At 47.8% G+C, this 20,463-nt stretch overlaps 1 long non-coding RNA gene across 1 annotated transcript; it reads right to left on the bottom strand.

Annotated features, from left to right (window-relative positions):
* Positions 1 to 525: 525 nt before the first annotated feature.
* Positions 526 to 3,274, bottom strand: LOC309398488. Its single transcript, XR_014176413.1, has 3 exons — positions 3,075 to 3,274; positions 1,816 to 2,009; positions 526 to 1,021 (listed from the first exon to the last, which is right to left on the bottom strand). It is a non-coding gene; the product is annotated as an uncharacterized lncRNA (long non-coding RNA).
* Between the last annotated feature and the right edge of the window lie 17,189 nt (positions 3,275 to 20,463).

The raw sequence follows: 20,463 nt of genomic DNA on the forward strand, positions 1-20,463 counted from the left end.
GTATTTATTAAACAATTTCTTAATTATTTTAAATAATTAAATTGAATTGTCCTACAGCGACTTGGCCGTGGTGAGTTGGCCCCCTCCAGCCGAAGGAGACTCAGGCCAAACCTGGTTTTCCTCTCTCAAGCAACATGGACTCTGCCAGATTCTGCACAGCTGCTGTGAAACCCACTGGCAGAACGGAGGATGTATTACAGTTATTATTTTATGTTTTATGTTTTCATTGGATTTGAGCTACGAGCATAAGTAAATAAAATTAGATGAAAACTGTTCCATTATTTCTGCATACTCTTCAAATTTAATTTAATTATTCTGTCATGTTTTATATCCTATGCTATATTTTCACTTTGTAGCGCGAGGTCTTTGTATTAGCATTAAGGAATGTTATACCGAGGTCTTCGTGTTTTAATATGATTGTGCCAACAATGCTAGCTTGTAGGTATGTTTAAGGTCTCACAGGTTTCAGTATTATTACTAAAATGACTCTACAGTAATTCTTACTGATGCCTTATGCTGGTTTATGACTGAAATAAAGATTTTATTCGAGTGAGTGAATGAGTGATTGAAGGAGCTGCATATATTTAGCCTGAAGAAAATACGACGGATGTGGGATGAGACATGGTGGAATTGCTTTACACCGCCCAGAGTCACTTTCTGTGAGATGGACAGCCGTATAAATTTGATAAAACAAACAAATAAACCCAACAGGGAGACATGCAAATAGGCCAGTCCAGGAGCTGCTCAGAGTTTGGCCAGAGGGAGGCAGATTTTGATGGAGGGTTGGAAGAGCTTTTCCCAATAAAGGCAACTCAGCAGGGGAAGCGAAAACTGGAAAACTGGCTGTCTTCTCTTTAACTGGCCTTATTCCACAGGAGACAATTATCTGCCGGGGAGCTTTTCATTGGGATTCTTGCACTGGGCATGAGCTGGTCTTGAAGTCCTCCTTCTCATGATACGATCTCCTCCATGTGCAGTCCAGATCTTGGGGCAGCTGGTCCCTCTTGCTCAGCCCTGGTTCCTATTGTGGGGGAAAGAGGCTCAGTTTTCCAAAGGTCCCATTCGGAGGTGGAGCCACCTGGGATCAGGCAACGGTTGCAAGTCCCTCTCTCAGGTGCTTGCACAATCACTTCTGCCCTGCTCAGGCTTAGCTAGGGCTCCATAGCCCCCTGTCCACACCCACCCCAGCCTCTCCACCCTCTGCACTGATTAGGGCCACTCAGGGGACAACATGCTTGCTCTAACGGCTTCGCAGCTCTTGGGCATTCAGTGGCCTTCATAAAATGGCTCAAGTCCCATAAGGCTGTGGCTGAATTACAGCTTACTCCCTTGGGAGGACTTGGCAAGGCTGGGGCAGCAACAACCGGCAAATGCTGGCGTTTGGGGCATTGCGTTTGTCTGAAATTCCCATGAAAAGCGGTTACTGAGCCATGCCACTGTTTTTGCCCAGTGCAGCTAAAGCTCCTTGAGTTAGCACTTCAGAGAAGTGTAAGCAAACCGATCAAGGCTGGATCAGCAGAACGGACAGGCTCAAAGAAGGCAGCTCATATCTTCATTCCCTAAAGCCCCTGGGAAGGGGAAGCCTTGGTGATGGCCCAGCTTGCTCCTGTCCTTCCCCTGAATGCACTCAGGGTGGACAGCTTCCCTTTCATCTTGCACTGGGTGCTTAATGCTCCCTTCTGAATCAAAATGTGCAGATTTTGAACCGGTGAATGTGGCCTGCAAGCAACCAGGGATGCCCCCCAATCAGGCTGGAGAAAGGAAAGGCGGATAAAATGCTAAAATCGGAAAAGCTGCTGGTCTGTTATTCAATACCTTCCATAAGAAAGAAGAAGTGACATCTCTCTTTCCAAAGGGTTGAAGAATGTGATCACCTCTCCTCGCCTGCCTTTGAGGGGTAAATCCAGTTCCTCCATGGGACTCTTCCTCCTTGCCTGCTCTGTGGCCCGTTTTCTTAGTCCTTACAGCGCTCAGGGGGGTTGAGGATCTTTGTTAGCTGGTTTTGAGCCCTTGGAAGCGCAGAAGAACAGCAGGCAACGCTGGTAAATGAAATGGCCCCCGGGATTGCCCCTGCTTTTCTGCAGCTGCATCACCCGACGGCCTCGGATTCCAGACAGCCGTACCACCCCCCACCCGCAGGGCCTTAAAAGCCCCTCCCTTCTCACCCAGAGCCCTGGTTTTCAAGGGGGGGGGTCCAGGAATAACTGCCCCCAGTGCAAAGCCCCCTTCTGGCGGGCCTCTCCCCTTGGCCTGGAAGAAACAGTGCAGCGAGCTCAGTGGAGAAGAGCCAGCCGCTCTCGGGGGAACCGAATCCCCACCGAAGCTCTAGCGAAGCCCTGAAACGCGAGGATCGCGTCACGCCTCTATTTGCTTTTAATTTAAGGTTTGTGCTGACACAGTTACAAAAACAAATCCACTCCAGACGCGCGAAGCCCCCTCACCGCAAGCCCCCCGCCCTCAATCCCCCCCCCCTTCTTTCCTTCCTTCCACGCTCACTCGGGAGGGAGCGGACTCCGGGCTGCAGCTGCTCAGCGGCCCCAGAGGGGGGGTCGGGGGGGGCAGAGCAACGAGGGGAGTTAAGGCGGCTCCGATCAGGCCAACCGGAGAGGAAAAGGCATTCCCAACAACCGAGGGAGCCAAGGAGTCCCCCGGGCCGCTCCCCAGTTGCTCTTCCAGCCCAGCCGCCCAAGTCCCGGCCTTCCGCTGCCCCTCCGCCCTGCCCGCATCCCGAGGCCCCTCGGGCGGCTCTGCCGGCTCGGCGCAGGCGGCGATGGTTGAGACGGGCATCCCCGGGGGAGGCGGCTGGGCGGGTTCAGGGGGGCTCGGCCAGAGGAAAGCGGATCGGGAGCCCCGGGGCGGAAGGGGCCGTTTCCGAAGCCGCTCAGTCAGGATGGGCCGCAAAGGGCACGGAGGGCCCGGAATGTGGCCGGCGGCTCCCCCTTGCCCACCGGCTGCTGCTCGGGTATCCGCTCGGGCCGGCTGCAGGCACGCCACGCGGAAGCCCCCCGGTGCCCTGGGCGGGCAATGCCGCCCCAGCCCCTGCTCGGGAACTGCGGCCCCGCCGCCCCACGGACCTGTTTAGCCGGGGCCCGGAGCGGAAAGGGCTCAGCCGCACTTGGGGCAGACCCTCGCCCTCCTGGGACGTCTTCATGCTCCGCTCGCCCGGCAGGAAAGGCCCCTCCCGCCCGGTCTCCGCTCCGCCTGGCTCCTAAACGACCCCCCCCCCCCAAGACAACGGGAGATCAAGCAGCCCCTGCGGAGGGATTCTGGAAAAGGGGGGGTATCCCTTTCCCGCTAAGGGGGCCGCTCTCACTCGGGGCTGGGACGGGAGGAGGCCCCTCAGGAGGAAGGTGGGCGGGGAGGGGGGGCACGACCGCCAGGTGCCAAGGACCATCCACGCGGCCTTCTGGCATCGCAGCTATTCAGGTGGGCATGAAGTTAAGCAATGCTGCCCTCTAGCGGTGGTTGGCGCCATGCGCGCAGCAACCGTTCGAGTGCAGGGATGCCCCGGAGGAGCGAGTGGTGCGAGTCCCTAAAGAGACGGAGCCCTGCGCTGCGTGGAGAGAAGCGCCGTTTGGTTCCTCCGCCCCGTCGCTTTCCTTTCGCGTCCCAGCGAAGGGAACGGCCGCAGGTACCTCTGCTGTCGCCCCCCTCTGCCTCTGCCCCTTCCTGGCCAGGCCGCCCTGGCAGAGCGGGCTCCTCTGCAGCCTGGAGTGAGGGGACGCCGCCGCTCTCAGGGCCTTCCTCCTAGGACCTCCCTCTCGGGCACCCACCCGAGGGAGGGCCGTGGCTGCGGGTCGAAGGAACCCCAAGAAAGGCAGCCCCAATGGGGCGACGAGCGGTCCAGGCAGGGGGGTTGGGATTTTTGCAAGCAGAGCTGGGGGACATCACAAGGCCTGACTGCAGCCCTTCGGAAAAGGTTCTGTTGAAAATGTTTGGCTTTGGGGGAGAACAGAACAGATGAGAAGGAGGGCCAGGGCCAGGGCCGGCTCCTGGACTCTCATCCCCTTCGCCAGAACTCTGCAAAGCTTTGCACCTCTGTGGCTTGTGCGCATGAAAGGAGAGGCTGTCAGGAGGGGAGACAGGGAGGCCCCCCTCGCGTGCAAAATGTGGGCACCCTGATGACCCGGGCAGGTTTCTCAGTGGAGTGTGGGATTCTCCTCAAGGCAGCTGAATTGCCATAAAGGAATCGAGTCGCACAGGAGAACAGCCAGTCCCTGCTTCCTCCCACAAGGAGGCCAGAGATTCAGCCAGCCACTTTGCCAAGGCTCCTGGGGTTGGGGAGGGAGGGTTGCTGCTTTTGGTGGCCCTTCAGACTTTGGCCACCCGGTTTCTGCTCCTCTTCCACCACGGCCCCCTGCTAAGGGAGAAAATGCACTAAAAACGAAATCATCAGCTCCTATTACCATTTTTTCAGCAATTGTTAGTTGTGAAGTCGTGTCTGACCCATCACGACCCCCATGGACAATGTTCCCCCAGGCCTTCCTGTCCTCTATCATCCCCTGCTGGAGTCTATTTAAGCTGACACCAATTGCTTCAGTGACTCCATCCAGCCACCTGCTTCTCTGCCGTCCCCTTCTTCTTTTACCCTCCATCGTTCCCAGCATGAGGCTCTTCTCCAGGGAGTCCCTCCTTCTCATTAGGTGGCCAAAGTATCTGAGTTTCCTCTTCAGGATCTGGCCTTCTAAAGAGCAGTCAGTGTTGAATCTCCTCTAGGACTGCCCGGTTTGAATCCCCCCTCCCTGCCAGGTCTGCAGCCGAGGCCCTGGGATGTATTGCTTGATCTGCTCTGGATTGCTTCAGACCTCTCCTCTAAATTGCTTCCTCTTGCTGGTTGTGGGCAACGGAGGGTGTGTTGACGTGTCAGGGATGTTGGGTGAAATCAGACATTCCAGATTGGCCTGGTTGAGTTATCTGTTGGTTCTGCTGACAATTAGGGAGGTGTGTCGCGGGAGACCCTGGCAGTCTACACTCCATATCAGCTGCTTTTGCACTGAATGAGGCTGATCAAGCTGCAGGGAGCATAAATAGATGGAAAAGAGACAACCCGAGATAATCTACTTTCCCTAGTAGAGATCACTTCCAAGCTGTGAATGCTCCAATACTGGAGGTTTTTAAGAAGATGTTGGTTGGCCATTTGTCTGGTGTAGGGCTTCCTGCCTAAGCAGGGGGTTGGACTAGAAGACCTCCAGGGTCCCTTCCAACTCGGTTGTTCTGTGCTGCTGCCTGGAATCCCCCCTGCAAAGCCAACAGCTCTGCCTACAAGGAACAAAGGATGGCTTTAGCCATGAATGTAGGTCAGCTGTAAAGGCTTAGCCTCCGCTGTCATTCACCAGCTTCTGGCTGCCAGGCCGTATCTGGGATGCGTGAAGGAGCTGCAATGCCAATCTTGGCCAGGCAACTGTCCTTGGCCAGAGGGCCAAAGTCAGGAGCGGAGCCCATGCCCAGGACGCCCAGCATAAGTAATGTGAGACTGTTGGGATGTACCGTAATCAGTCTTCGTGTATGCAAATATTTAAAGAAGGACCAATATCTTTTTTTCTTCAGTTGGTACTTATTTTAGCAGAAATATGAAAAGGAAGCTCCAAATTAAAGGATGTTACTTGCTTGGTAAGCCAGGTAGGATCAAACATTTTGGTCTTTGGTTTCAGTAGTTACATAATTCTACTCTATCCTGCTTGCAAATTGTATTGGGGACCTCCATGTTCTTCTGAGATCCTAGAAATACAATCACATCCTCGGCATCTGTACAGGCAAATGCTTTAGGTTTACTGCACAAATCAACACTATTGAAATAGATTTCTTTCTTAAGATGAATGTCCTAATTTGTTAAGTTGCCTACCAAGGGATGTATACAGAAAAACCTGGCTAGGATAATCCATGCCTAATTCCATAGTTTTGGGAAATGACATCTGACCTTCAGCTTCGTGTGTTTATGAAGTTTTGGAAATTAGAAGAAACTCAGGCAAGGAGCCTCCAGCTTTTCCCACTATCTTGATGAATAGAAAAAAAGGTGACTTAAAATCAATGAAGGCTGCATCAAGGAAGATTGCAGAAGAGGTAGAATATTTCTCTATTAACTGCTGGAAGACCAAATAGCTCAGTAGGTTGGGCCTCTCTTTTCTCCCATCTGGTTTTTCTACCCACTTCCTCAGTTTCTCCTGTGGCCTGTATTCTTTTGTTGAAAGCCAATTCATAGCTTTATATGTGTTGAGACATCTCCCTGCTTTTCCTCAGAGAGTGCGATGATTGTAAGGCCTCGATCAGGGGTGCTATCTACAAACAGTGAAACTCGGGAGGCTGGGTCATTTTTAATTGAGAACATCTTAAATCTATGGCTGAGGCCTTTTGAGCCTTCCCCATCTTAATTAGCAGATTAGTCATTAACCTCTGCAAGCATTGCTGGAGGCCAAGCCGGGTCTGCTGAGGGCTGAGGCCTTTTCTGATCTCCTGCCTCATTAAGCTGTTCCCTAAAACTCTTCTCGAGTCTCAGCTGTTAATAAGAAGCAGAAGGGTTTCATTGGTCCATTTTTAAAATGTGCAAAATAAAGGCTGCTCTCAATTCTAACTGCACAAAAACTGCTTGGTTGTTACAGGACTACAATGTCAGGCGTTCCAATAATTTCTTAGATTGGAGAAGTTGCTTATAAAGAAGCTTTTTTTTAAAAAAAATAAAGATGATTTTGCGCTAACATTATAGGTACTTCACACCTTATAATTGGGAATTCAGTTGTTTGGGTTCCCCACATTCTGTATCAAACCGTGGCTTGGGGCACACTTACAATGTTGACACTGGACAGTGTGTTCCTGGGTTCTACTTTTGTGAAGGACCCGGAGACTCTCACATAAAGGAGACCACTATCAAAAGTCACAGTCTTGCCCCATCCAGAGGGAAGGATCTTAATCTTTCCCATAGAAAATCATAGGTTTGATATAAAGAAGGCTGCCGAAAAATAGACTTTACACATAAATGGGACATTGAAGAATGAAGATAAAATGCTTTACAGAGGCAGACAAATGCCTGAGATGGTGTAATAATGACCCTCTTGGACCCCAGCCAGGAAAATTCTATGGGTGATTCTTTTCAGAGAAACCCTCTGAAAAATGGAGGATCGCGGCATTCCTTCTCTTGGTTTCTGCTTTCCAACTCTTGGGCATTTTTCCCTTCAGGGTTCCCTTCCATGGAATCTGTTTCTAGATTCTGTGTGTGTGGACGCGCAGGCATTGAGGGGGCAACACTGTGTGTGTGTGTGTGTGTGTGCGTGTGTGTGACTTATGAGCACCCAGGGCTTACATTATATAAGAATAACTAATTAAATTTAAATAATTAAATTAACCCTTCCAATTCTACCCCCACCCCACCCCTTAGTTATCTGGCCTGCAATCTGAAAAACACAAAATTAGAAAAAGCTATCTAGGGCTCATGCAAAACTAAGTATAATGTAAAATAGGAAATCAGAAGTACTAAGGGAATGAAGGTGTTGGGAGAAATATCCATATGGTTCAGTTCCAAGCGGGGAGAAAGACACTGGAAACATGGAGGCTGATTGGAAAGAGGGTTGAATGATGAACAGGACCACATGGGTTTGAGGTCCTGGGCAGCTGATCACATGGAGTGGAGAGTGAGGGTTATTTATACCCTCTCTTGAGCCTTGCCCTTGAACTTCCTGTTCCTGTGGAAGAAATGTATCCTATTGGTTGTTGTATGGGTCACTGCTAACTTTGGTTGAAGCTTGCTGGGTGATGCAGTGAAGAGGCTTGTTGTGCCATGTGGTGAGCTCTGCTGCTAGATGGTAGAGGCCTGATCCTATTATGTCTCGAGGGATCATAGCTTAATCCCATCATCCTGGAGCTAAAGGTCTTTTGTCTTGTAGATAGGCTGGCCCAGTCCTTCTCAATGGGCACCAAATACCTGCTAGGGGCAGGGAGCTAAAGCTCTGTGTTTCTGTCCTTAGAAACATGTTTCTCCTTTAGGGAAAATTTAATATTCTGCCTTTTTAATATTTCCTAAAATATTTCATTCTTCCAAGAGGGGTGGGTGGGAGGGTGCTAACTTTCTACAAAGGTGCGCTACAAAGACAAGGGTTTTACTGAAAATGTTAGAATAATAGCTACTGCACCAGGGCCAGACAGGGTAACTCCCTCTTGCTTGAAAGTCTGTGCTGATCAACTGGCCCCCCTCTTCACCTGCATCTTCAATCAATCACTGGAGACGGGTTATGTCCCTTCTTGCTTCAAACGCTCTACTATCATTCCAGTGCCCAAGAAACCCTGCATCAAGGTGCTGAATGACTATTGACATCCCTATCTTACATCCATAGTTATGAAAACCTTCCAAAGGTTAGTGTTGGGCCACCTGAAGGCCATCACAGATCTGCTGTTGGACCCTTTGCAATTTGCCTACGGTGCAAATAGATCAGCAGATGATGTTGTCAATATGGCACTGCACTTCACCTTACAACATCCTGAATCCCCAAAGAACTATGTAAGGGTCCATTTTGTAGATCTCGTCTCAGCATTCAACATCACCATTCCTGAAATCCTCCTCTCTAAACTGACTCGGCTAGCTGTGCCTGACCACACTTGTAGATGGCTCACAAGCTTTCTAATGAATAGGAAGCAGCAGGCGAAGCCAGGAAAATCACATCGACCCCCCATTCAGTTAGCACAGGGGGGGAAAAACCAGGGCTGGGTGCTCTCTCCATCATCTCCTCTCTCTATGCATCTTGAAGGATCCCTCTGACAAAGTACTGAAGTTTGCAGATGATACAACAGTCATTGGTCTCTTTTGAGACACTGAGGAGTCTGCATACAGACAGGAGGCTGAACAAGTAGCCTCGTGGTGCAGCCAGAACAATCTGGACCTGAACACTCTTAAAACTGTAGAGAAAATAGTAGATTTAAGAACTTCTCCCATCTCCTCTTCAGCGGTGGGATTCCCTTCCCTTCCCTACCGGTTCGCAAATGTGAGTGCGCATGCGCGTCTGCTTCACATGCCACATCTGCTCATGCACAGTGCTCGCCCATTACATCGGGGTGGGTGGGAGGAGCCTCCTGCTACCACCACTATCGGTTCACCCGAATCGGAGAGAACTGGCTGAATCCCACCTCTGCTCCTCTTCCAATATTAGGCAACCCAGAATCAACAGTAGAAACCTTCAAGTTTCTAGATCCTCTTATCTCCAAGGTCTTGAAATGGACACCTAACACTAGAACCATCATTAAAAAAGCACAACAAAGAATGTTGCTCTTGTGTCAACTCAGAAAGCTCAAACTGCCCAAGGAGCTGCTGATACAATTCTACAATTATTGAGTCTGTCGTGTGTACCTTAATACACAGCCAATGCTGTTTGGCACATCATCCAAACCGGACAGGTACAGACTTCATCAGATAGTTAGGACTGCAGAAAAAACTATCGCAACCAGCCTGCCTTCCATTGAGGACTTGTATACTACACGAACCAGAAAGAGGGCTGAGAAAATACCTACAAACATCCTGGGCATAAATTGTTTCAACTTCTACCACTGCATGTCAGAACAACAAGACACAAGGACAGGTTTTTTTCCCCAAATGCCATCCATCTGCTTAACAACTAATTCCCACAACACTGTCTCCTTTCTCATCTTTCCTACTATCTTCTCCTATTGCTTTCTTATGATTTTATTTATTTATTTTATTTATTATTAGCGTTTATATACCGCCCCCTCTCCCGAAAGGGACTCGGGGCGGTGTACAGTCCGTATTAAAATACAACAGATTAAAACGTAGAAATAACTATATAAATACATGTATAAGAGGAGGGTAAAATATGCCAAACTGTACAGCTAATAAATAAATCAATACAAAAGTTTAAAATATCAAGTTAAATTTAAAACAATATCCCTCTAAAAACCAGTAAGAATGTGTATGCCAGGAGGTAGACGTTAAAATTATGCCAATTTATCAATTGTTGATTTATCAATTGTTGTTTGTAACTTATGATTAATTATTGTAACCATGATTGGTACACTATGAGCTTATGAACTGGAGACATATGTGTCCGATCAAATTTGGTCAATAAATACTTCCATTTCATTTCATTTCCATTCCATTGGATCTGTTTCTCCATTGGAACAGTGGCAACACGATCACAGCTTGGGAGAGTTCACCATTCTTTGCCACCCATAGTTCTCCATGAGATGGCACTTTCCCAAACACAACTGGTATGCCGTTTGGGAGACTTGTGCTCTTGGTTTATCAGGAGGGTTTCTTACAACTTCATCTTGCAGGCCAATTTCACCTTTTAATGGGTCAGAAAATGCTACCCACAGTCACTCTTGCCTTGATAATCTCGGCATGGATTGCCAGACTCCACCAGGGTTGCCCCTGAAGAATACCTGGAAGCATGACTGATCCAGAAGGCAGCAGAGCAGGCAGCCATCCATGCACACCTGCTGCAAGAGCTGCCCTATCCCCCAAATGGCTTCCAGGTATATTCAAAAGTTGCCACTTGTAGTGCTGGGACCCGGGTTTTTTGCAATTATTTTTAACTATCCCATTAGGTCAACGAATTCCATCCATTCAAGAATATCCCCCAGCAGCACCCAGGAAGTGTGTGCCTTTTCTGTGGCAGAGCCTGTCCTTTGGGATGACAGGGCCCCTGAAATTCTGTTGGCCCCGAAGGACTTAAAAACATGGGTGTTTTCTAAAGTATGGGGGACTGGAAGTAGTTGGTGTCACTTGTGATTTACTAAAGATTTGGGTTGTCCTAGAGGACAATTACTTCAGTGACTTCTTTAAATGTAAAGGTTATTTTGTACAGCTCATTTTTAAACCTAGGCTAGTCAGCCACTATGCCATTTCCAAATGGGCAGACATATAAATTGATTCAAATAAAATAATAAAGTGAAATAAGTGTTACATTGACGAGGGACTGGTCTTGTTCTCTGTTCCCCGGAGGGAAGGACCAGAACCAATGAATCAAAACTCTAAGGAAAATCGATACATTTTAGAGATAAAGGAGAACGTGGCCACATGGATGTCTTCCGGATTAGGATGTTTCCCTTCACAGCAGGCGGGAGATCCACCTGACCTAAATATTTTAGCGGATCCTGCATCAAGCAGGGGCTTGAATGAGATATTCTTGGAGAGTTCCTCCATTATTTTGTTAATAATTCACAACTGGGGTTGGACTGGAAGAACCTCCAGATCCCTTCCAAGTCTGTTATTTTGTTAATTAAGCCATGAACTGCAAGTCGGCACTTTTTTCCTTTGACAAACCTACAAAGAACTTTGTTTGAAGAAAGGACGTCTTTCCCCGGGAATCCCAGGAAGGAGGCTCCTCTGAGACCCCTTTTCCTCCCCTTACTGTTAATTTGAATTAATCACAATGGCTGTGCTATTTGGGGGGAGGTTATAAAAGACCACAGACCACCTGCTTAGCAGTTCACCACTCAAATCCTACATGGGTCATTTTTTTGTGATGCATGATGGATCCATTTTTAAAGTGATAACATATGTTGCTTGTACACATTTTATTTATAATTCTTCCCCGGATGATTATAACAGGAGCTTGGCAAGTAATCACCAGCTGTGTGAATTAGCTAGGAAAGGCAGAGGTTATTTGATCTGTATACAGAGGTAGTAGCCACGTCTGGAGGGAATAAAACGACAGCTGAGGAACTGTCCCATTGAAGGACTTGAAAATTGCTAAAAATATATGAAGTAGCAAAAGTACCCAATTTATGGCTGATGGTGTAATGCCACTCAAATCAAAGGCATTCACTTTGCCCAATTCCTACCATTTCAAGATTACTCAGTAACTTTAGCAAGACTGAGGAGTCCTTCCTGTCGGTTACATGTTTTCCCCTCCAATTTTTGTGGTTCCAGATTGGTCTTTGAGTTTTATTTTTTAAGGAAGTACAGCCTATTTTGATTGCACATTTTATAATTTATCCCTCACACCCACCCATCCTTTATCCATCACAGCGTCTTTTCTTCCTTTCCCTTTTGGGGTGGGCGTAATTTCTATATTTTTAGCTCCTTCTTCATGTATTTTTGCCCAAATCCTCTCCACAGGATTATGATAATCACTGGCAATTGTGAGACTGTTTTATATTTAGAAAATTGATAAAGTATCATGCCTCCTACAATCCTGATTCAGAATGTTTCCACAGCTATTTTCTAAGCAACAATACAAATCTGCAAGTATTAATTACATTTGTCATTCCTGATGTTTAAGGAGGCTTAAGTCTAATTGAGCAGACACTCAAGGGTTTACCTTAGTTTTGTTCCCACAACAACCCTTACGTGCCACCCATCTCAACCGTGAGTCCAAGTGGCAAACAAAGATTAAAAAGCCAGCTACAACAGAACAGTCAACAATCATCCATATAACTAGTTCATAGTCAAGGGGGGCCGGGTAGAAATCTTCCCTTCCTTGCAAAGCATCAAGTCTGACAAGGACCATATGCTGACAGGTAACTAAGGAAATGCCAAGCTGCTCAACTGCTTCAATCTTCTCCAACAGAAAAACGATCAGAGTTTCCACCAGGAATCGATGCAGTAAAGGGGGGGGGGGGTTGTTATTTTCAAAAAAGTTATTGGCTTCCATCTACAGGTCACGCAGATGTTGCAGCCAGTGAATCAACACTGCAGAACTGGGGTGTGAGGAAGAGGTCCAGATGTGGGGACCAACATGGGACTTGTCAACTGAGATCCTACGAACAGAGGTGCTCCAGAAGGCTCAGAGTCTTTTAATGACACTTTCAGTTTGCAGCCATGACGCCACGGACAAACCAGTCGCTTCCAAGGCTTGGCCCTCTCTGGGTCGGCTAATTTAAAAAGACGAGAGAGGAGGTTGTGGAAGGATGCAAGACTGCCAGGATGCTTGCATTTCTGCTTGGGGCAGAATATTGGACTTAATCTCCCTTTCTAAATCTATGTTGTTTTTATATAGTGAGGATTTGTTTCTGCATTATTTGAACCTTTTTAGTTTTTGTCATCCTCTGCAACTGCCAAGAGTTTATTAAGGATTGAGGAAGGAACTCCCACAAAAACGCAAAACAAGCAAGGAAGTTACTTTGGTGCCCAAAACAGCTCCAGGGTTTGGCTTCTCTGCCATGGTTTGACATTTCCTGCTCTTAAAAGTGTCACCAGGTACAACATGCTGTTAACGTGGAAGATCCTGAACTAACGTGGCCAGCTTCGCTCTGATTGTGGGGGACAAGGGGGATTGATTTCCATGACTGGGTAAGACATTTCTTCCCATTTTTCCGTAGAAGGCAGGACAAGTCATTGCCTCCCCCAAATGCCAGGTTGCTCTTCTTGCCATGATCTTGCTCCCTTGGGGGGCGGGAGGGGGCTAAAGCTCAATACCGTGAATAGGAGAGCTGGTTCTTGCAGTCTTTCAGCCGTGTTCTCTCGCAGTTGAGCATCTAATAGGATGAGGCAGGTGTAGCGACTGGGATGCCTCCATCAACCTGTTCCCTGCATTGCGTTTTTATCAGGGCCATCTGCTCCATGGAGAGTGGCAGCTGCTGGGTCGCACAAATAGTTCTGTTGTGTACTTTTGCGTAAAATAACATATTGTCATAATTTTTTTGCTTATCGTGGGATGATATAACGTTAACCAAGGAAAGGTGACATTATTCCTGGTGTCTTCAATGTGCGCTGGAGACCAGGTGTTCTTGTACTCGAGGGGTGCCTCTTCTGAGCATCCCCGTCTCCAGGGGCAGGATTTGCTCCCTGGGAGGGGGGGCACCCTTCCTGCTGACTTGTCAGTTGTGCCCCTGCTGATTTACCAGCCTGCTTCTCGGAGCAGCTTTCGGAAGAAATGAGCCAAGGAGCCGATCACTCCATTCGGGGGGGTGTGTGTGATTTATCGAGCCTGCTGCTTTTCCCATTTCCCTTTTTATGAGTCAATAGCATTTGCCTGCACAAGAGGACCATACAGGAATCTGCCGGATTGCTCTCAGTGGCAGTCTAATTATTTGTTACAAAGCAGACTGCAAGGCTTCAACATTTTCCAAATAGCAGGGAGGCAATTAAAAATACTTTATAGCACAATCCCACACAGGTTGCCTCAAAGGCCAGTTTTGCTGAGTTCCACGAGAGCTCCCACCACGCCTGCCAAGCTTTAGCTGCATTCGTAAGGCTTGGGCAGGTTGCTGAATGAAGCTATGATCCGGGTTCTCACATTACACTGAATCATGAATTAAAGAAATAGGTTCTGTTTGGACAGAACAGTAACCATAAACTAAGCTCAAATAACAAAAAATCCAAGCTTAAAATTAACACAGTTGAGCATATTCTGTCAATGCATCTGTAAAGTTTTCACTCAACTTTAAATGTCTTGTGTGAACACAGGTTTAGATTCTATGTTAAATTAGGAAATGGATAGGCACACACAGGCTTAACGGTAACAACAGCTCTTTATTAAGTACAACAAATGAGAACACTCCAGCGAAGGTTGAGTCTGACAGCAGCCCTTTTATAGGGAGCTGTCAGACGCTTCGAACAATAGGATTAAACCTCTGTTCCTGCCGGAACAGAGGACCTTGGTGGAAACCACTGTAGTTAGAACAAATATCTAACACCCCTCCCCTCTTGGATGGAACAATCCTACTTGTTACGTAGTCACGCAGGTAGGCGGGCTTTCTGGTAGCTCTGCCTGACCTGCACAGTTCAGTAGGAGGGGTTTCCTTGGACAGGTCGGACGGACCTGTTTGCTCCACAGCTCCGCTTGGTGGAAGCTCCTGGAACCTTTCACAGGCCGCGGCTGGAGCTTCTAGAGCCAGTTCACTCGGAGCTCGCTGCGGGCTGCAACATAACCAGATAAATTTCCCGGTACCCTCGGGCTTGAGCTGGCTGTGGAAGGAGTGAGTGTTTGCTCCATTTGGGTAGTGCTTTGGCTAACTCATGCAGGAGTTACCTCTGGTTGTCTAAGAGTGGAGTTGGAGAGGCGGCCACGGAGTTGGTCAATATGCCTTATCCAATTCCTACCGTCCTCAAGCTCTACGAGATAAGAGCGAGGCGCAGTGATGCCTATCGCTGTGGCAGGAATCCACAGAGTTCCCCCGGCGTAGTTGTGGGCGTATACCGAATCCCCTAGGCTAAATGTCTGAATCTTGCTTGTGGAGTCTGGGGCTGATGAGGCAAAATAATTGGGGTGTAACCAGTCTAAATGGGACCTTAGCCGGCGACCCATGAGAAGCTTGGAGGGGCTTCTCCCTGTAATGGCACTGGGTGTGATGTGCTGAATTAGCAAATAGTGGTCAACCCATGTTTGCCAATCTCCCAGGCCAATCCTAGACAGGGCCTCTTTTGCAGAGCTCGCCATTCTCTCCACTGACCATTGGAGGCTGGATGGAATGGTGCGACCAGGGCATGCATGATTCCCTGAGCTGCTAGGAAGGTCTCAAATTGCATGGCCGTGAATTGGGGCCCGTTGTCAGAGACCAAGACGTCGGGCAGGCCATGCGTGGAGAAGAGTCTCCGTAACACTTGATGACCGCTTCTGCCGTAGTGGAGGTCATCAGGACTACCTCTAATCATTTTGAGTAGGCGTCCACAACTACGAGAAATGTCTGGCCATGAACTGGGCCAGCAAAGGCAATATGCACCCTAGACCATGGTGCTTGAGGTCGCTCCCACTCCTTAGCGGGCGCCTCTGGTGGAGCTGGTCTGGACTCCTGGCATGGTGTGCAGGTGGCCACCCATTCTTCAATCTCCCTGTCCATGTTAGGTCACCACACGTAACTCCTAGCCAAAGGCTTCATCCTGACAATTCCAGGATGCCCTATGTGTAAAGCCTCTAATACTGCAATGTGCAGTTTGGGTGGAACAACGACCCGGTCCCCCCACAGTAAACAACCATTAACAACCGATAACTCATCACGTTTGGTAAAATACATTTTGAAATCAACCCCAACAGGCCCCTTGGGCCACCCCCTCGACACCCAGTTCATAATTTGCTTGATGGTGGAGTCCTTTGTAGAGTGACGGGCAACGTCACTGGATGAGACAGGCCCAGTCTCAAGGCAGTCAACGACAAGGAGGGTAGGGTCAGCGAAAAGTTCTGGTAGTAGGCAGCCCAAAGTGGAACCTGGTTGGTGGATGAGGCGGTAGGAGTAGGCAGCTAAGAAGATGGTCTACCTGGTCACGCGAGATGATAATGACACTGGGGTAGGTCGGTCCCCAGCCAGTAAGCCCAACAACGGCTTTTGGTCCATAACCAGTTTGAAGCCCCAGCTATATAGATACTCATGGAACCTCTTTACTCCGGCCACTGCAGCCAAAGCCTCACGGTCCAGCTGGCTGTAGTTCCGCTCTGCGGCGGACAAGATCCTGGAGTAAAATGCCTAGTTGCCTTCCAATCCCACCTTCATCGCCAGTGTTACATTGGGTAATGGACAGGCACACACAGGCTTAATGGTAACACTCTTTATTAAGTACAACAAGTGAGAACAATCCAGCGAAGGTTGAGTCTGACAGCAGCCCTTTTATAGGGAGCTGTCAGACCCTTCGACCAATAGGATTAAACCTCCGTTCCCGCCAGAACGGAGGACCTGAGTGGAAACCACTGTAGTTAAAGCAAGTATCTAACACTCTACATTCCTGTACTTCCATTTTTAATTATATTTAATTACTTTAAATTAAATTCACTGGATCAGTGTCTTTCTAAGCAGAAAGATCCACCCCTGACTAGGCAATTCACTACGGAATGACAATCTCTACTAGCCAGTAGCCGGCAGGTAGAATGGCTGGCTGGAAAGTCAGGATCTAAAAACAAATCCATTCCTGCAACGAGCAGCTTAGAAACCTGAGTAAAATAAACCAGTTAATATCCTGCTGAGTTCTGAGGAAATAGGAACCAGGGCTAAGTTCCCATTAGACCTATCTTTTCCCATTCCACTTTCTTAAAATCCCAGAAGTGGGACTCAAAATGCTTATAGGCCAGCTGGGCTGAGAACGGCAATCGTGTGTGTGTGTGTGTGTGTGTCTGTGTGTGTGTAAAGCATGTCTAATAATGCTTGATGAAATAAATAAAATAAATTTAAAATAAAGCCTTCAAGTCAGTTTGGACTCCTGGTGGCTGCCTGGTCGAGTCCCTGCAGCTTTCCTGGCAAAATCGCCTCCTTCCTGGTGCTGAGAAATGGGAAATCTGGCCTTGCAGAAACCAAAACCTTTCTGACTATAACATCTCATATTGCCATTCCAGTAGAGTCACCTTTGCCCACAAAGGCCCTCAGGGCTGCCTCCTCCTCTTCCCCTTTGAATTCTTGCCCCCTCCGTGAGAAAATTCCCAGTCTCATGCAGAGCAGAAGACAGCCTATGGCAAACCACTTTCATTTGGATCCGTAAATAAAGCAGAGCATTAGACAAAACAGCTTTTCCCAGTCCTAAGATTCCATGTCTTTTGTTGTTGCTTAAAAGAAGGAAGTTCATTAGCAAGAAAGCTGATGCTACAAGTCATCCCAATGGTAGCCCAGATAAACTTCAGAAGAGTCCCATGATCTGGTACTACAGATAATAGAATAACAGAATAAGAGTTGGAAGGACCTTGTAGGTCATCTAGTACAAACCCCCCCTCTATACCATTTCCGACAGACGCCAGTCCAGTCTCTTCTTGAAAGCTTCCAGTGATGAAGCTCCCACAACTTCTGAAGGCAACTTCTGTTCCATAGGTTGATTATTCTCACTGTCAGAAAAGTCCTCCATCTTTCTAGGTTGAATCTCTCCTTGATCAGTTTCCATCCATTATTCTTTGGCCTTCAGGTGCCTTGGGAAATAGCTTGACCCCCTCCTCTCTGCGACTGTCCTTCAAATATTGAAAGACTGCTATCCGGTCTCCCCTGGTCCTTCTCTTCACTAGACTAGCCAGGCCCAGTTCCTGCAAATGTTCTTCCTACTTTCATATTTTCCAGTTTCTTTGAGCCTGTTTCTAAAGAACCATTTTAATTATTTTTCTTTTGTGTAGGTGTATTTATTTATTTGTTTGTTTATTTGTTTATTTATTTATTTATTTGAAGGATCATTATGGTTGTTCAACGCAGACAACATGACTCAGCGTAGCATACAAAAAAATAATGAAACAAAACAAAACGGCACATGCTGTTCAAACCCAAGTCCATAAAGTCAACATATGCTATCATTCTATACTGGGAACTCTGTTAATCCTGACTCAAGCACCCAGGCTGGCAAATGTTTCTCCATCTGAAATGATGCTTAACTTAAACCCCAGCTTCATAAATAGAAACGCATGATATAAATAAGAGTACACTCTTGTCCCCCCCTTTACCACCTTTACCCCTCTCCAGGAACAACACAACAAACTGCAGCTGGGCTTGGCAAGGAGAGACGCCACTCGAGGCCTGAAAGTCTTCCTGAATTCACAAGTCTTGGTCCTTCAAGGGGAGTCACTCTTTCTCGGGCTTTGACACATTAATCTTGCTTTATTTTGTTTTTGTGACCTCTGCAGTAATGAGTACCAAGCAGTTATTGGAGTTTGCTGACATTCACATATTTTGTTGTATTTTAAAAGTGTTGCCAGCATCTGCATGTACCACAAATTAAATTATGTTTGAATTTTATTGCTTCTTTTATTTAATTTATCTTAGCTGTTGCGTTCAAGCTGTGGACCAGCTGTTCTCTGTGAAAAAAAGAATATTAATTTGAGGGGAACAATTTAAGGCTTTCTACGATGGGTGCTAAGTAATCACTCTCGCAATTATATCTACTGAGCCTTCATGACTGTTCTGTTGCCAAGAGCTGGCCAGGGCCTGGCCTAGTAACCTATTCATCCTTGGGGAAGAGAAGGACACCACACAGCCAGATGCCACTTCCCAGAGCAGCTCTTTCCAACCACACAGGTCTCTGTTCTCCTTAGGCAGAGAATACCAAAATCTTCGCCTCCAGCTCATGGCGCACAGAACCAGCCAAGAAAGACTCCCAAAGGCAGAGACCCTCAAGGGATCGAATCGCATTCTGGGGAATGCAGGTCTGTTCTTTAAAACAGCTCCCACTGGACTTGCCTCTTTCAGGCACCGTGAAGAGTGTTTCCCACTGTTAGGAATGTAAGCTAACGATTGGGTCAGCAATATATAAGCCATGAGAGTAGTAAGAGTGCATAATGAGCCGGGAAGCGAGGCGGCTCAGGGGCTTCTGAGCAGAGTGGATTCTGGAACTGGGCGGTGGGCCTTTCCAGGCCTGTAGGGGTCGTGCAGCTGTTTTACTCCAGCATTGCTGCTCCGGTCAAAAGAAGAGCAACGCCCTCTCCCATGAGTGGGAGAAGCAGCCCCGGGCACTGGCTTCAAAGTAGCCAGAAAGACCAGTCAACGCACGGCCGGCTGCCGTTTTTTGAAAGTCCACGGTGCCAAACTTAAAAGGGGGAAGACCTGGGATAACTAGCCTCCCTCAGCTTTTAGAGGCCTGTGAGTGTTGCTGCAGCCCTAAACTTTACAGGAACTAAATGGGAGGTTGCAATGGAAGAAATACTGTCCTGGATAAAATCTAACATTGTGGAAACACTAGAAGTCCAGATTCTTCCATAAAACCACTCCAGTACCACAAACATGAATTAGATGCAGGGTTATACTGTTGTTTATCTGATCCAAATTATGAGAAGTTTAAAGAAATCCAGGAGGTTGCAATTACCTTGGCAGATTCGGCATTTATCCCATTGTTTGATTCTCAGTGGGGGATTCTTCAGCCCTTTGTGAAAGAGGGGGGAGGGCAAGTTACCTAAAATGCACATGCTTCCCCTCAGAGGATCCTATTTAGGGCAGTTGCATCCTTCTCTCAGCACCACCTTTACCTGGGCAGAGCAGATAAAACAGAGGGACCTCCAGATGTTCTGAACCTTTTGGGCAGCTCAGGGACATCCCAACTTCAATTCTGGACCTCCTTAATTGGCTGTGCCTTGAAGCAACCAGGGCAGAGGCAGCTTTAAGATCACCCTGGATAGTTAACATCGTCAGGCAAATCAAGGCCAATCATAATACTACAATATTGAGTGAGGGGGCAAGCAGTCGCTTGGACTCCCCAAGGAAAGTGTTTCCCCAGAAAGCTTTTACCTGGTGTGCAGTCCCACACCAGATAGACGGAAAGAAAAAGAAAGTTTTAGTGGCCAATAAAGGGGTTACTGGGAAGCAATTTCCAAGGGGGTACCCCATCTCCCTTGGAGTGGACCCCCTTATAGCAATAGCATTTAGACTTATATAATCCTTCACAGTGTTTCACAGCCCTCTCTAAGTGGTTGAGAGTCAGTCTCTTGCTGGGTCCTCCTTTTACCCACCTTGGAAGGATGGGAGTGTGAGTCAACCTTGAGGCTGGTGAGATTTGAACTGCCAAATTGTAGGCAGCCGGCAGGCAGCAGAAGTAGCCTGCAATACTGCACTCTAACCACTGCGCCACTGTGGCTTATAGAGGTACAAGACATGAGCCAGTCAGGCAAAGGCACAGCTGTTAAAAGCCATCCTTCA

Source organism: Natrix helvetica (genome assembly GCF_964273705.1).
Source record: "Natrix helvetica genome assembly, chromosome: 13".
NCBI classification, from domain to species: domain Eukaryota; kingdom Metazoa; phylum Chordata; class Lepidosauria; order Squamata; family Natricidae; genus Natrix; species Natrix helvetica.